The sequence below is a fragment of the Hetaerina americana genome, unplaced genomic scaffold (assembly GCF_022747635.1).
Source record: "Hetaerina americana unplaced genomic scaffold, ioHetAmer1.1.p SCAF_23, whole genome shotgun sequence".
NCBI classification, from domain to species: domain Eukaryota; kingdom Metazoa; phylum Arthropoda; class Insecta; order Odonata; family Calopterygidae; genus Hetaerina; species Hetaerina americana.
In genome coordinates this window covers 3,403,063-3,418,104 of record NW_027286797.1, presented here as the reverse complement: position 1 = coordinate 3,418,104, position 15,042 = coordinate 3,403,063, and the positions used below count along the sequence as shown (strand labels likewise).

The 15,042-nt window shown below is 41.1% G+C and overlaps 1 protein-coding gene across 1 annotated transcript in view; it reads left to right on the top strand.

Annotated features, from left to right (window-relative positions):
* The first annotated feature begins 6,791 nt into the window (after window positions 1–6,791).
* The window catches only part of LOC139689392 (SH2 domain-containing protein 4B-like), an 80,000-nt gene continuing 71,749 nt past the window's right edge, over window positions 6,792–15,042 (top strand). Inside the window, exon 1 of the mRNA XM_071586488.1 lies at window positions 6,792–7,069. The gene's annotated coding sequence lies outside the window, so the exon portion shown is untranslated. The remainder of the gene's footprint in view (window positions 7,070–15,042) is intronic.

Below are 15,042 nucleotides of genomic sequence, written 5' to 3'. Positions count from 1 at the left end.
TTTTAAATATTTTTTTTGCAGGTTCCCCTTACCTTTCCCCATCCATTTGAAAAACCTTAACCCCCTCAACCCTTACCCTTTCCTCCTGGTGCTGCACCCCCTGCCATACACCTTTTTGGTGGCTTGCAGGGTATTGATGTAGATGTAGATGTAGAAGCTGCCGAGGCGTCCTATTAAACTCTGACATTTTGGGGCTTTTAAAGGAACAAGATGTTGTGACGAAATACCGTACATACAATGCCACAGGCATTCGTATTCGTGCGCGATGCGCCACAGCCCACGAGGTTAAAGCCAACTTTTAAACACTTATGGTGTTTATACTTTGACAAATTCCAAAGAAACTGCGGGAGATGCCGCAACAGTAACTTTTAACGGAGTCATCCGCTACTGTGCATTTCAATGCAACAAGTTCAGAGTGTAAAAATCATTCGCCCTGACTGGGATTCGAACCCAGATCCCTCAATATCCGGTCGAGTGCTTTAGCCACTTAAGCTACAGAAATTTTGGAGCTTTAACCTCGTGGACTGTGGCGCGTCGCGCACGAATACGAATGCCTGTGGCATTGTATGTACGGTATTTCGTCACAACATCTTGTTCCTTTAAAAGCCCCAAAATTTCAGAGTTTAAGAGGACACCTCAGTAGCTTAAGTGGCTAAAGCACTCGACCGGATATTGAGGGATCTGGGTTTGAATCCCAGTCAAGGCGAATGATTTTTACACTCTGAAATTGTTGCATTGAAATGTACATTAGCGGATGACTCCGTTAAAAGTTACTGTTGCGGCATCTCCCGCAGTTTCTTTGGAATTTGTTTATCATCATGCTAATTCTTTGGATATTAAAGGACTCCAGCTACTTCAGAGTATTTGAAGCGTCCCTTGTTCACTTTCCTCCATTTTTTTTCATTCATCTCCACAAGTAGAGTAGAAAAAGGGATTTTTATAGTTTCAAATTCTTAGAGTGGGGAAAACTTGCATGATTCCTTGCTTAGAACCTGAAATTTTATCTCAAATTCTTTTGTTTAAACTTCAGATCTGGGAAAGACAAGCAAGGCGATGAGCATAGATTGGCAGCTTTTTCAATATGGGAGTGTAGACGCAAGGAAAATGTGAAACATAAGAAAAGGAAAACAGAAATTTAGTTCTCCTCATGGCAGGACTGGAGAGAGTACGTGGGGAGAAATCCAAAGGATGCAGAAATGATAGATGTTGCATGATAGATGCTAGATGCATGTTCATTGGCAATGGGATGCTGACAAATGAAAAAGAGGTAGAGCATTAGGCAAGCAAGGAAGGGGTAGGGATTAGATCGGCATAATGGATGGAGGTATGAAGAAGCACAATTGAAGATATCTTGTAATGCCAGACATAAGGTTGCATTATGTTAGTGGAGGCAAAGGAATCATTGCTGTACCATTGTTTAAGCTCAATTCATCCAAAACCTACCATATCCAGTCAAATAAAAGTAAGAGTCCTTGAAATCTAAAACCTACAAAAAACTGGTGCAATAATAATAATATATTCGATATCACCCCCTCACGTACAACACTACTACAACCTTGATGTGGTAGAAGGGCTTGTGCATTCCGATGACCCCCAGAACTGTGCTGGCAGGAGCAATCATAATTGCTCCGGGAAGGGTCATCCATGCCAGATAGGACAGAGGTTAGGAGCCAAACAAAAGGTAGTCCACGCAGAGTCTGTTCCTCAGAGAGGTGGCTGAAAAGAGGTCTGATCCCGTTGGGGTGGCCATTGAGTGATGGTGATCACGTTAAAAAGACTATTGAGGAAGACAACAGGAAACCATCTCACTTATTTTTTCCAAGACTTTGTGATAGACAGTATAGAGAATATCAGTCCTCATAATTATGAGACTTGGCCCAATCAGCCATGTGCCATTGCCGGCAGCGGGAGAGGTAAGCATTCCACAATCATCAACACAGCAAAACCTTGTAAAGAAAAGCCGACTGGAGCAGCACAGAAGAAGACCAAATTAGTGAGAATAAGAACTTGGAATGTTAGGACAATTTTGAGTACAGGAAAATTGTACAATATACAGCAAAAAATTGAAAAAGTAAATATATAAATGTTTTAGGCCTATGCAAGGTGAGATTGAAGGATATCAGGGAGTACTAGAGTGATAGTAATGGAGTATTATATACAGCGAGGGGATGAGAGCCAGCGAGGAGTTGAAATAATATAGAGTAAAATGATAGGAAAAAGCATTCATTGTTAACAAGGAGCAAGCAACAGATTGAATACTACTGGTAGAAGTAAAAGCAGAACTGACAAACTTGGTCATTGCTAAGCATACCTGCCACCAAGCAATCATGGGGAGAAAGAAGTCAATTGATTACATGATCATTTGGAGGATTTGATACCGTATTTTCCTGCAAGGAAACATTTGATAATGATGAGGGATTGAAATGTGATGGTAGGCAAAGGAAGAGATGGTCTTGAGATAGGAAATTAGTTTAGGCGCAAGGAATGCCTGGAGAGAAAGTCATTTAGTTCAGCTGGAGTCAGGGGTTATTCATCACCAACCCTTGGAAGGCTTTATGATATCAGTTCCTATCCCAAAAAAGGTAAAGGCTACATCATGTGAGGACTACAGAGCAATCATTTTGATTTTGCATGCAGCTAAAGTGATTCTCAGGATAATCAATAAAAAGATGGAGACCAGGGCAAATAATTACTCAGAGGATGATCACTTTTGGTTCAGGAAGGGGAGTGGCATGTGTAACAATATCACTAATAGAGAAGAATATAGAATTAAAGTAGGATGTATTTGCCTGCTTTGCATACTTCAAAAAGGCACTTAATAGATTGTATTGGGGAAACTAATGAATATGTGGTAGAAATAAGGAAATGATTGGAGGGATAGGAGACTAATCCGCAACCTGTGCATGTCTCCGACTGCTAAGGTGTTAAAGGAAAATGGAGAGGGCAGGAATCAAAGAACTGGAGGGAGAGTATAGAAAAACTAATTATGCTGCATGATGGAATTCTGGCAGTTGCAGATAAATGAAAGGACCTTGTGGCTCACTCAAGGTATATAGAAAGCCTCTTCCTTCCTCTGACCAGTTTGTCTCTTCCATCACATCCTACCCTATTCCACTTTATATTGGTAGAGTAACATTTAAGGTAGGCTCTGGATGGACATAGGTTGTCTTTTTGCCAAATATCTCCGTGAGTGGTATCATAAGAGAAAAAGTATTGCACATTGCCACAAGATTTGGAATTGAATATTTCTCAGAACCCAATAATTGGTTGAATATGTTAAAAAATATTTTTTGGAGGTTTCTGTATAGTGGATTAAATGTGCTCTGCATTGATATTAGGCTTTCATTGCATATGCTGTCAATTCAGGTCAACATACGTGGAGAAAGCCCAAGAAACGTACGGAGCTCATTTTAAAAATAAGAAGAATGATGATGAAAGTAGAATTGCTGATGTTGAGAATGCAACTTGGTGACAGGTCTCAGAATTGAGTAGACTTCTTGAAGGCTGTAGTCTCAAGTATGTTTTCAATTAAGGTAATGCATAGCTTTTTTTTAAATGTGCTGCCAGCAAAAGCAATGTGCTTCAGAGGGAAACAATATCATGGAGGGACACTTAGCAAACAGACTTACTGTCTTATGAATCACAAATGTAGATGCAAATGAGAAACTTCAGCCAGTAGTGGTTGACAAATCAAAGAGCCCTAGGTACTTCAAACATGTAACAATATTGCTCACTATGAACACAGCAAATTCCAAAGTATGGATGGTCTCAGGAATACTTAGGAATAGCTTCAGGCTCTGGATGCTAAAATGAGGTCTCAGAACAAGAAAATTCTACAGTTTGTTGATCAGTGCCGAGGCCATCCACCGAATGTACACTTGAGAGAAGGACAATTACAATTTTTGCTGGAAAATTTTACTATTGAATTTCAACAACAGGATTTAGGTATAATTCTCACTCATTAAAGGCTCACTAACAAAGAATGACTATGCAGAAATTCATTTCTATGCATGAATGTGGTAGGAATATAAAGACCACCTGATTGCTGTACTGAATGCCTGACACTGATTCCCTATGCTTGGCTTTGGAAGTAGGTTAATGAATCTATAATATTAATATATAGAAGAAGTTTAGAATTGTGGATTGGTTCACTTACTTCCAAGTCCAAAGCCCAAGCTCAGTATGCCTTAGGAAGTCAAAATTTTATGCTGATTGAAATGAATAAATTCCTCATGATCTAATTTGTGAAGATGATGATACTTCAGAAAATGAATTCAGTAACTAAGCATGTAAAAGTGAAAATTCTCCTTTCCACACTATTTACATTTTCTTCATTTTACACTATTTTCTGGGGTCCCTAGAAAGCATAAATAATAAATTGTTGTATTTCATTTCATCATATGGCCACCCTCTTAACTTGAACCAATTACTCCTTGATACCAATTAGGGTCCTCCATTTTTAACATCATTCTATGAAGTTGAAGATTCCTCTTAGTTTTGGTTGAATCTTTAACAAAAGGGCTTCCATAGTACATTCCAGGCCTCAGCATTAAAAATGTATGGATTGAGGTAGCATAAGTGGAAGTGGAACCTGATATTCTCAGCATCTGTGAATATCGGTTGAAGGACAAAGAAATTTATGTTCTGCAACCGATGAATTAAATATGTTTCATCCTTCAGTAACATTGCTTAAAAAATGGTGGTGTTCCTATTTATGCTTTTGATTATTGAAATTCTGCCATTGGCAAAATTAGAATAATAGCAGAGCTTAATCTTATGGCATAAAATTTTTAACACAAGTTCCTACTCATGCTACAAGCTCATCAAGCATAATTCTTGATGACATGATGCTGGGTTACATTTGGTCAGACGATACAAATAAATGTGGGTGTGCTTAGTCTGTATTCATCCAAAAGCTACCTAATTCTGTAGATTTCCTAATGATAATGATGCGAAAAATGCTGGGTGGTCCTTAAATAAAGTCTCCTTGAATTTTGGGACTGATGCACCTGCCAACTAAAGTGATCTCACATCTTTTTGCAAGAGCTTCCAAATTCCGAAGAAGTTACCTTCACTTTCATTGTGTATTTATTTAATTTATTGTTGTCATATTTGTTAATGAGTCTTATTTGAATTATCTTGCCATTTTTTAATTTCTGCCTAATTTTGGTGAAGTAGTGTAGTCAACATTCCAGATGTCATGGTGTGAAGCTATGATTTTCATGCTGTATCTGATAATAATGACATTCAGATGGGTTTTCTGGCTGACATCAAGATATTAGAATTTATTGGGAAATGTTACCGACTTGGGAATTCAAATGTTATATTAGTACAATATGGATCATGAGGGAGGGGAATATTTTAAAGGGGTTAGGTGTTGTTTTTTTGAGAAAATGGAAAACATCAGAATTGCTCAACACTGCGAAAGCCTCCATGAGTCCACAATTTGCTTACATTCTCATCCAGCTATCAAATTACTTCCGAAGCAGCAGTACTTGTAATTCTACATTTCAATTTTGGGGAAATAGGGAGTTGCGGTCCTCTCGTCAATTTATAAAATATTAGATAGCCCAATATATTTTAAAACCCTAGAATTTTAATGATATTTCATTTATGGAACAAAATTTTTTGTTGGCATTTGCAAATCTCTTGATTAGTGATTTGATGTCATGCTCAATTTCTTTATGCCTGTGTGACAAATCTAAATAAGAAAGCCAATGCAGTAAGTAGGTTTTTGGGGGGTGAAGAACCCTGTGACCCCCCACTTACTGAACCACCACTGCACACAGATACACTCCACTCATCGCTTAAAGTTAAGATTGTAGAACCACTGATAGCTTGACGCATTTATGAAATTTCAATGATGCCAGGAAGCATAATGTGGTTCTAGGTAAACCCGATTTCCTCGGCTATTCACGAACTACTGGAATATTTTTCTGCAGAGATTCCCTGAGTGTTGTATAAGAGTTGAAGGAAACCTGCAGGTCTCCTGTGAAGTTTGCAGATCAATTTTGAACTGTTCCTTCCAAAACCAGCACTCGAAACCTTCAGAATCCTCTTTAGTGATTTATATTCATCCTGCTTGGATTGATCCCATAAAGTGAAAATAAAAACACGATTTTATCTTTTTGAGGAAGTAAAGCTAATTTTAATGGCTGTACCAAACACTGAAGCATCAAATTGGAATTTTTTTAATTTTTAACACCATTCTTAATGGGGAACAAGAGGAAAATTCATGGAATGGGAATCAATTTTGGATAAACAAACGTGATCTCCAGCCACAAAGATATTCTCATTGATGTCTATGATTTTGGTAACTGGCAACATAAATATCCAGGCAGGGGAGGAGAGATCAGCACACATTTAATGGGCTATAGTATTGTCATTATGAGTGCATAATAATGACAAGCGTCAAGTCGATTGAGCACAGGGGGGAGGGTTAAAATTCATTACAAGTTTTTAATTCCACAGTCATAAAAAGCATGCAAAAAAATAATAGTGTTCGTTATTGAACGATCGCTGAACGGTCCATACAGTTACATAAACTGGAATCTACGAATAAGACATCTTTCACTCCGCCAACCAACAACAGTAACATATAAACTGCCCCGAATCGTTTTGACATTCCCAATTCGGTGTTCGAACGCTCCTCTTCTTCCCGCCTATTTTACGTCGAATCGCCATTGGCGGCCCGCGTTCACGCCGGAGAAACCACCCACCCACGCCAGACTGGCTCCGCTGGCAGAAAACCCGCCGGGAAGGGAGGCAAGAGTCAGTCGATTGTGCGACCGCTTTCGGAGAACGGCCTCTGTCGTGTTTCTTGCAGCGCCGAGTTCCGCCCTCATCAATACCCCTAGAATTGGTGAATCACGCGCCGCGGCAAAAACTATGACCAAGTGCACTTAGCAGCTTCAATATCCACCCTGGCAGCTATTGAGTCAACTTAAGGATTATTCACTGTGTTTTTTTAGAGCTTCAGGAGTATTTGAAAGCTGCAATTCCGGAGCTGTCAGGACGTATCCACTGCAGGAACTTCCTCGAGAAGAAGAACGAATCGCTGTTGACTAAGGTTGGTCTATGGTTAGCTTTCATTTAGAATGCGTTATAGTTCTTTTCATTGGCCAAAAAAGTTTGAAATGTGCTCTACGACCAGACTTAGGATGCAGCAATTTATATGCCATAGTTATTAGCGCGAGAAATTATGCAGCAATGTACTAATCTCGTTCAGATTCTACGATAGTTGGCAATACCTCAATATCAAGCGGTTACTTTACAATAGCTTTACGTTTACGATTTATATGAACTGTGTCTTTCAATTACAAAACTCGAATTATTGTCCACTTAATAAATTATGTTTTGGTAAAACATCTTTCCCTCTGACTTTAATGGTTTTGTGAATACATTTTCCGAGCATTGCCCCAAATAAGTCCCAAATAAATACTGGAACCGCAGCTAAGATTTGAAAGGCATTAAGTTACACGCGAGCCACCGATTCCGGTAATTTTTGGAAATAAATTTTGAATCAATTTAGTTATGGTCATTCACTATAGACGTACGTTTCAGTTCGTCAATGTCAGTTTTACTAGCTATAACAGAAGCGATAACCTTTTTTCTATTCCTTCTTTATTTGCATTGAGTTTAGTGTTTTTCTTTGAATTCGGTCCAAAATTATCTCGTATTTCATCATGGAGAAACAGCAAACCAAGATTCTTACTTCGGAAAAATTGTTTATTTTTTATGTATACAGCAGCCACCCACAATGCTCTGGTCTGTGCCTATGCAAATTCTTTCCAATAGAGGCGACATGCTCTTGAAAAGTGGAAATACGTATTTTATAGTTCAATGGAACGATATAAAACGATTTCAGCTACTTAAAGAGCAAAGAGACTCAAGAAAAAGTTATTTTCTCCATGAATGATCTATGTGATTCGAACACTCAGCAAAGGGCGAAAAGTAGGAGAGAAAAATGCCTAACAGCTTGTGTTGGCGTTCACGTCAATTCCATTGCGCTGCAAACATAACACAGCGTTTGGGATTCTGACTCTTGAAGATTATGGGCTCAATTGCTCAAAAAATATTTCTGAAGCAGGAATATGGAAATGCTATTCGTTCACGTCTGTCAATATCTAAGAGACATAATTGTGACTACTGCGTGTAATGACTCCTTCCAAGGAGTCTATGGCTCATTCTCGATGAAACACATTTCACCCTACAAAAATGGGTATGGCACAAAAGGAAGAGGTGTGTAATGTTTTCCCGACTCGTCTCCGGTGCTGCACTGGTTGATGCTCAGAGGCCTGATTTCCCGCGGCCCGTAGGTCTTGAACCGGGCGAAAGAAGGGGAGAGCGAGTCATGCGGTGCCTAGCACTCCAAGAATTCCCTAACTCCTTCCTTCTTCATTGTGACTTGGTATTATGTTCGACTTATGCAGGCCAACAGCACGACTAGCTCGAATCTCCCCTCGCTGCTGCTAAGCCGAGATTTCAACGCCTCCACCCCTGCATCTCCCTGACATCGTCATTCCTCCCCCTGCGCAAATAATTAAGTACTCGCGGTGGCAGCCATTAAGAAGAGTGAGTGGGCTGCCTTTTGCGCCACTTCGGCTATTTGGTTCATCGGGAGATTTTGCAATAGTGCAGGGGAGGAGGAAAGAGAAAGAGACGGCCTTAGCCTACTCCGGGCGACAGGCGCTAAGTGAAGAGTTTCTTTTGGAAAACCTTTTACCACCCATGAAGTTCCCCGCCATTGGGACCCAAATGATAGTGAATACTCGTCCTCTCACAAAAATCTACAATTGTCTACACCTTGCGCATCATACTCAAACTTATCAACTATCATTGCGCGTGAACCCATTTCCTCTCTCACCACTGCCCCGTGTTTCTCCCTCACCGCGCCGGGGGTTTCGAGCTGTAGGAGTTGGGCGTGTGGTACAAATACGCACTCAAGGCGTGAATATTATTTCAAAATAATATTTACCGTGATACACACCTCATTTTGGCACAGCATCTTATCCAACCTTTGCTCTCCCCCCACCTAATGAGGTAAGAGCTATGCGGAAAATATAGAGATCTGCGTGCGCCGGAAGTGATTTGCGAGGAATGCTGCCCCAGGGTTTTAGGTGAGTTTTTTGTGAGAGGCTCCATAATATGCTCGTTCGGCGGTGATGACTGATTTATCCCGTAAGTTAGATGCTCCTGGAACGATAGAAATAACACTATGTTGTTGGTGTGATGTTTATGGTTACATGTTATGGTGTGGTCTTTGGGGTTGCATATTCTTGCGAGAGGCGCAAGTGATATTTCATTTCAGCCGTGGAAACAACACAGTGAAACTTTGGAGAGGACAAGGGTCTTCTTTTCGCTGTATTTAAAAAGAAATCCAGTTTGCCGCGATTCGACGTTATCGATGAAAATCCAGTTGGGCAGACGGCGAGAAGGTAGACCGCGTGAATCGGTTTATCCTCTGAAAGGATCTTGTCACGATCGGCTGGAACATTGAGATAATGAGCAATCCCCATGTCGAGGTCCCGGTTTCAAATCCCATCACCTGCCATTTTATGGTCGTCATTCAAACCTCTACGTGGGGTCTCAGGGAATGGCACTAATAATTCAAAAGTCGGGACTTCCGAGCAGGACGTTAAATTTTGTGAGACTTTAGTGACCTTATCTGAATTGAATGTTCACATATTCGGACGGAAGGATATTCTTTACCGGTCCCCCGCTCTCTACCAATCCCCACTCGTCACCGATTCATTCCCGGAATGGAAAATTATTACCTCATCCTTAATGAGGAAGATTACCACCTCGCCCGCACCCCTGATAAACTATCTCTCGGATGATTACTTTGAAAGACTGCGGAATGTTACCTTTGGTGAAACTTCGGGTGGAAAAATAGAGCTGACGGGAAATTGTCAAAAGCGCGCGTTTTTTAAATGGCCGTGAGCAAAATTGGAAATCGGAATTAAAATGATTGGACCAAATTAAGGATTAAGGGAGGGAGGTACTAGAGCTGAAATGCGGCGTCTCACTTTACTCCTCCCCCCCCCCTTGAGCCCCGCAAATGCACACGGCTCCAATTCTAGTCCCTTGAGATGAAAGTGGTGATTTCGTGGAATGCCGATCGTTATCACGACCGGTTTGCCTTAGATAGTGTGTAAGTCAGACTCCTGTGATTCATTTAACTGCGTCCAATTAAAGCTACAATTAAAGCGGTTTAATGGATGCTTTCTTGAGAAGAACAAAGGCCAAGATCAAATTACAAATAGATCTTTTCTTAACTGTCTTTAACAGTAAATTTTTTTCTCAGTGAGAATACCTGTTCAAATTTAATAATTTTTGCAATAGCTGAGTGATTTTGAATGTCAGTTAATTGAATTACTTCTAAAGGGCTAGCGTATTTTCTTGGCAGGTAGAACTGAACTCATGATCCATATGATGAAGGCAAATTTCCAGGCAAAACCTTAACATAAGAGACTGTTTTAGCCGTTACTCTGTGGAATATTTCCATCGTGGCATCTTCAGGTGCCTTAACCTTAACACCTCTTAATATATATATATATATATATATATATATATATATATATATATATATATATATATATATATATATATAATATATATATATATACCGACCTTCTACTACTAAACCTCCTTCCTACCTCCCATACTACTAAACCGACCGGGTTGATTCCTGTGTGTATGGTTTATATATATGTATATATAAACACATAAGGTAATCTACCGGTTAAGGTAGGTTTTTGGATGGACACAACTATGAAATAAGTGTTTTTTTAGGGGAGCTTTTAGGGGAGCATTTTTTCAGGCCTTAGGGAAAGTTCTACCGAGTGAAGAGATCAGTAATCAAGAAAATTTTTAAAATTTTTTTGGGCATTAGAAGAAACAGATTGGTTAAAAATTTTCTGCTGGAAAAATATAGAGACCCATATCGGGTATATCCGTGGATCGATCATTTTCATCATGATTCGATCGATAATTTTCAGCATAAGTTCAGCAAAAATGAGATAGGTTAGAATCCGTTTTGAGTTCACAAATAAATCCCATCTTAAAGTAGTATATACTATACTATCACAGGAGTTAAATGTCCATTGTGTAATTTTAGCTGGTGACTGTACATGTTTTTTTAAGAATGAAAATTTTCCTCTTCTCTAAATGTTTCTAAAACCAACGCTAAAATGTATTGTCTTTTCCAAGAGGATGTAGGTAATATAAAACTTTCATGCACCTGGGAACTAGAAAAAGCTAGGAATTTATTGGCATGGTGGCAACTATATCTACTGTCATTAAGGTGTAGTTCATTCCTTGCAATATTCGTTTAGAGTAGGCTATCCAAACAGAAAGCCGTTGGGAAGGCATCATTGCAATGCTGCTCATTTCTTCGTATTTTATTCCGTCCGACGCCTCTTACATTTTTGGAATGGTATTTAGCATTTGACATTCCCTCGAGATTTTCATTAGAATTTTACTCAAAATCAGCCATTATTTTCTCTCACTACCCTCTCCCACCGTAGCCAAAAAGGAAAATCTTTTCAGCTTTTAGGCAATTGAAGCTCCGATTTCCTTGAGGCGGTACCTGATTAATAAGCCCTTAAAGAAAGAAGCCCTGGAAGAAAACCACAATAACTCCAGAAGTAACTTTAGAGAAAAATTTCACCATTAGGAACATGTTGGTTAAATCTAATAGAAAGATTCGGAATGTACCGGATTCTACCTTTTCATTTTAAGTTTCATTTTAACCTGCGATGTACAAGAAGATAGAGAGCATGTAATTACTTTGGAATTTCATACAATCTCAGGAATGTCGAGCGACATAACTCGGGTATTTGCTGCTCGACGTTTCTTTCACGTTGCAGGGTGGCTCTTCAGGAGCGAAGACAAATTTAGTTAAATATTTCACAGTCATATTTTCCGTAATAAAACTGATTGCGGATGTATTAGGAGCGTACTCCATCGTTTTTTTTACTGTTTGGACGTCTCGGTGACCCTCTGGTCGTGGGTGAAGTGAAGGCAAAGTATTCATCCATACTGTTGCTAAGCGATTTTAGCGTATACGATCAGTATCGCCCATCTCGTCTCAGGACAACGGGTTGCACCCTTCGGCTTCTTCTTTTCCGCTTTTATTTGCGCCCCGACCAATATCGCTCACTCACGAGCCTCGGTTCCACAGGGGGAAGTCGTCATTCGTCAAGAGACCAATTCTCAGATGCCTTCCAAACCGAAAACTGTCCTTAGCCTCGGCAAGACGGAAAGAGCAACTCTTCTTGGGCGGCTTGCCCACTGGGCAGGCGCGGTCGCCTCGCCGTTGGATTGAAGGTTAACCGCCGCCACAAGTGTTTGCACACTGCCAGAAGAGGGCGTCCTTCGTTTCAAAAGTTCCTTCTACGGAGTGTGTTTGTGCGGGAGGGAGGGGGCGTCCGCTGCCTTCGTGTCGGATTCCCGCGCTTAGGAATTTGACTATAAATGGAGGGTGGGAGACGCGGCACGGTTCTGCTATGGAATGTCGACTGGCACGCTCGGCCCCGCCGGCTCGCTTTTGCGTGCCCAGACGGGAATGGCCCGAGAGCGCGTTTGGGTACGTCCATTAATCGCGGGCGGTTCAACGGGCGGTTGGTCTTGACGTGCAGAGGATCTGGATATGGGACTCCAGATAGTATCATGTTTACCTTCGGCCATCGCTTGTGCATACGAGATGCAAATGTTCCGTTTCTTCCACTGACTTAGTATTCTCGAGCTCATTTGACTCGAACGTCCAAGATTCGCCACCAACTCCGAATATTCGGGCCTTCGAATCGGGCGCTCTCTCGCATCCAACGACGCAGCATCAAGTTCCCCCAGTTTTCGTGCGTGATACTTCAGCACACGCGAAAATTGGCTGCCTGGGAGAGGGGGCGGTGGGATTGTGTCATGGAGTGGTCCCGCCTGGTTGCCGCGGAATTGTGTCGGACCCCGTGAGATTGGGCCATCTTGCGCGATGTCCAAACACAGTATAATCCTCAGACGTTCGTATTCTCATCACAAGGCTCCTGGTTAAAGAATTAAGGTTCCCAATAGGATTTATTTGGAACAATTTCCAACTCAGTCTCATTATGACGCCTCTTAACTTCTCCGATTATGTTGGGCCGTGCAGGGTACTGTTCTCGACCCACTAAATAATCGAAAGTTTCCCTTCTCGTCGCGCCTGTTATATCTGAAATACCAGACTTTTGAAGTGTCAACGGTTCTTCTAGACGAGAGGCAACAACCAGATTTGTTGAGTTTTTCTGCTGTTTACCTCTTGCTGTTGTATTTTAACTACTAACAACGTATCTTCTAACTGAACATGCAGGCTGCGGAAGCTTCATCAACTTTGGGCACTTCTGAAAGTGACAAACAAATCTACATCTACATCTACATAATACCCCGCAAGCCGCCGCAAGGGCGTGTGGCGGGGGGTGTTAGGTCACCAACCGTAAAAAGGAAAAATACCACATGCAAAAAAAAACAACACGGAAAATTACACCCACAGCAGCGCACACACTCATGCAAAAATCCCTTCATCCAATACTCATGCAAACACATATACCGCAAAACAACTAAAAAACTGCACCCCATGATGCAGCACGAAAGCCATCCTACAACACGCTAGCCAGGACACAACAAGCAAGAATGTGAAACATCACTACCACATGAAAATGTACCACGAAACTCTCTACCCCCAAAGAGTCTGTAAAAGGCAGGGAATGCGACCCAACGTTGCAGGTAGCAGGAATTTCCCCCCGCGGAGAGGGACGAGGGATTGAAAGGGAAACTTAAAAACAGATGAACAGAACACGAATGAGGTCATTCGGAAAGAATGGGTTATTATAACAAAACACATAAGGTTAGTGGAAGAGCATGCATTTAAATAGAACTAATTATTTTTTAGACGCTGAGGGTGGCAAGTGGAATTTTTGCTATCATTAACCCTGCAGTTGCTATCCCGTATTGTCCGTGGGAAGAAGGAGTCCTTGAGTCGGCTAGTCCTGGCATCTATTTCCCGAATTTTATATGCATGATCCAAGCGACCAATGTATGTAGGAGTACGAATAATTTGCGAGACCTCGGTGGTGAAACATGCGGATCTAAATTTATTTAATAATTTCAATCTTGCATTGAATCGTCTCTCAGCCAATGATTCCCACCCCAAATCCATGAGCATTTCGGTGACGCTTTGCGTTTTATCGTAGGAATTTTTTACAGAACGGGCTGCTCGGCGTCGAAACTTCTCAATTTCCCGAATGAGGCCTTTTTCACTCGGATCCCACACGCTGCATGCGTATTCTAAATGAGGCCTTACAAGAGCGTGGTAACAACGTTCCTTGACCTTCGAGTCACTTTTGCCGACAACGCGTCTAATGAATCCCAATTTTTTATATGCTTGACCGCAGACTTTACGTATGTGAGTCCCCCAAGTTAAGTCTTTTGTGTCTGCTAGGTCACCTCCAGCTAATTTGTAAGAAAATCCCGTTGATCTTTTAAAGAAATTTACCACTGAACATTTATTATAATTTAGAGTCAATCCCAAGTTAGAACACCATTTAGTAATGCAATCTAAATCCTGCGCTAGAATAAAACGATCCTCATCCCCAGATATCTCCCGATAGATCACCGTGTCATCCGCGAACATCCTAATTTTACTTTTCACTTCGCGGTTCAAATCGTTAACAAAAATCAAGAAAAGCAACGGCCCGATCACACTTCCCTGAGGTACCCCCGACGTGACTCGAACGCTGTCGGAACTAGCGCCATCAAGGACTACCCTATGTTCCCGCTCTGAAAGAAAATCTTTAACCCAACTTACGGCGCAATAATGATTTATTTCGCCAACGTCTTTACCACCAATGGTGTCATGATTTTGAGGACCTCCGACACCACCCGTAGCAAAGATATAGATAGACAGATAGAGGTCTTTATTTGGACCAAATTGAGACCGAATGGTCCCTTCTTCCGCTAACCCATCATCGTAAACATATTATATTAGCCATAAGATGCATGCATGCACATTAA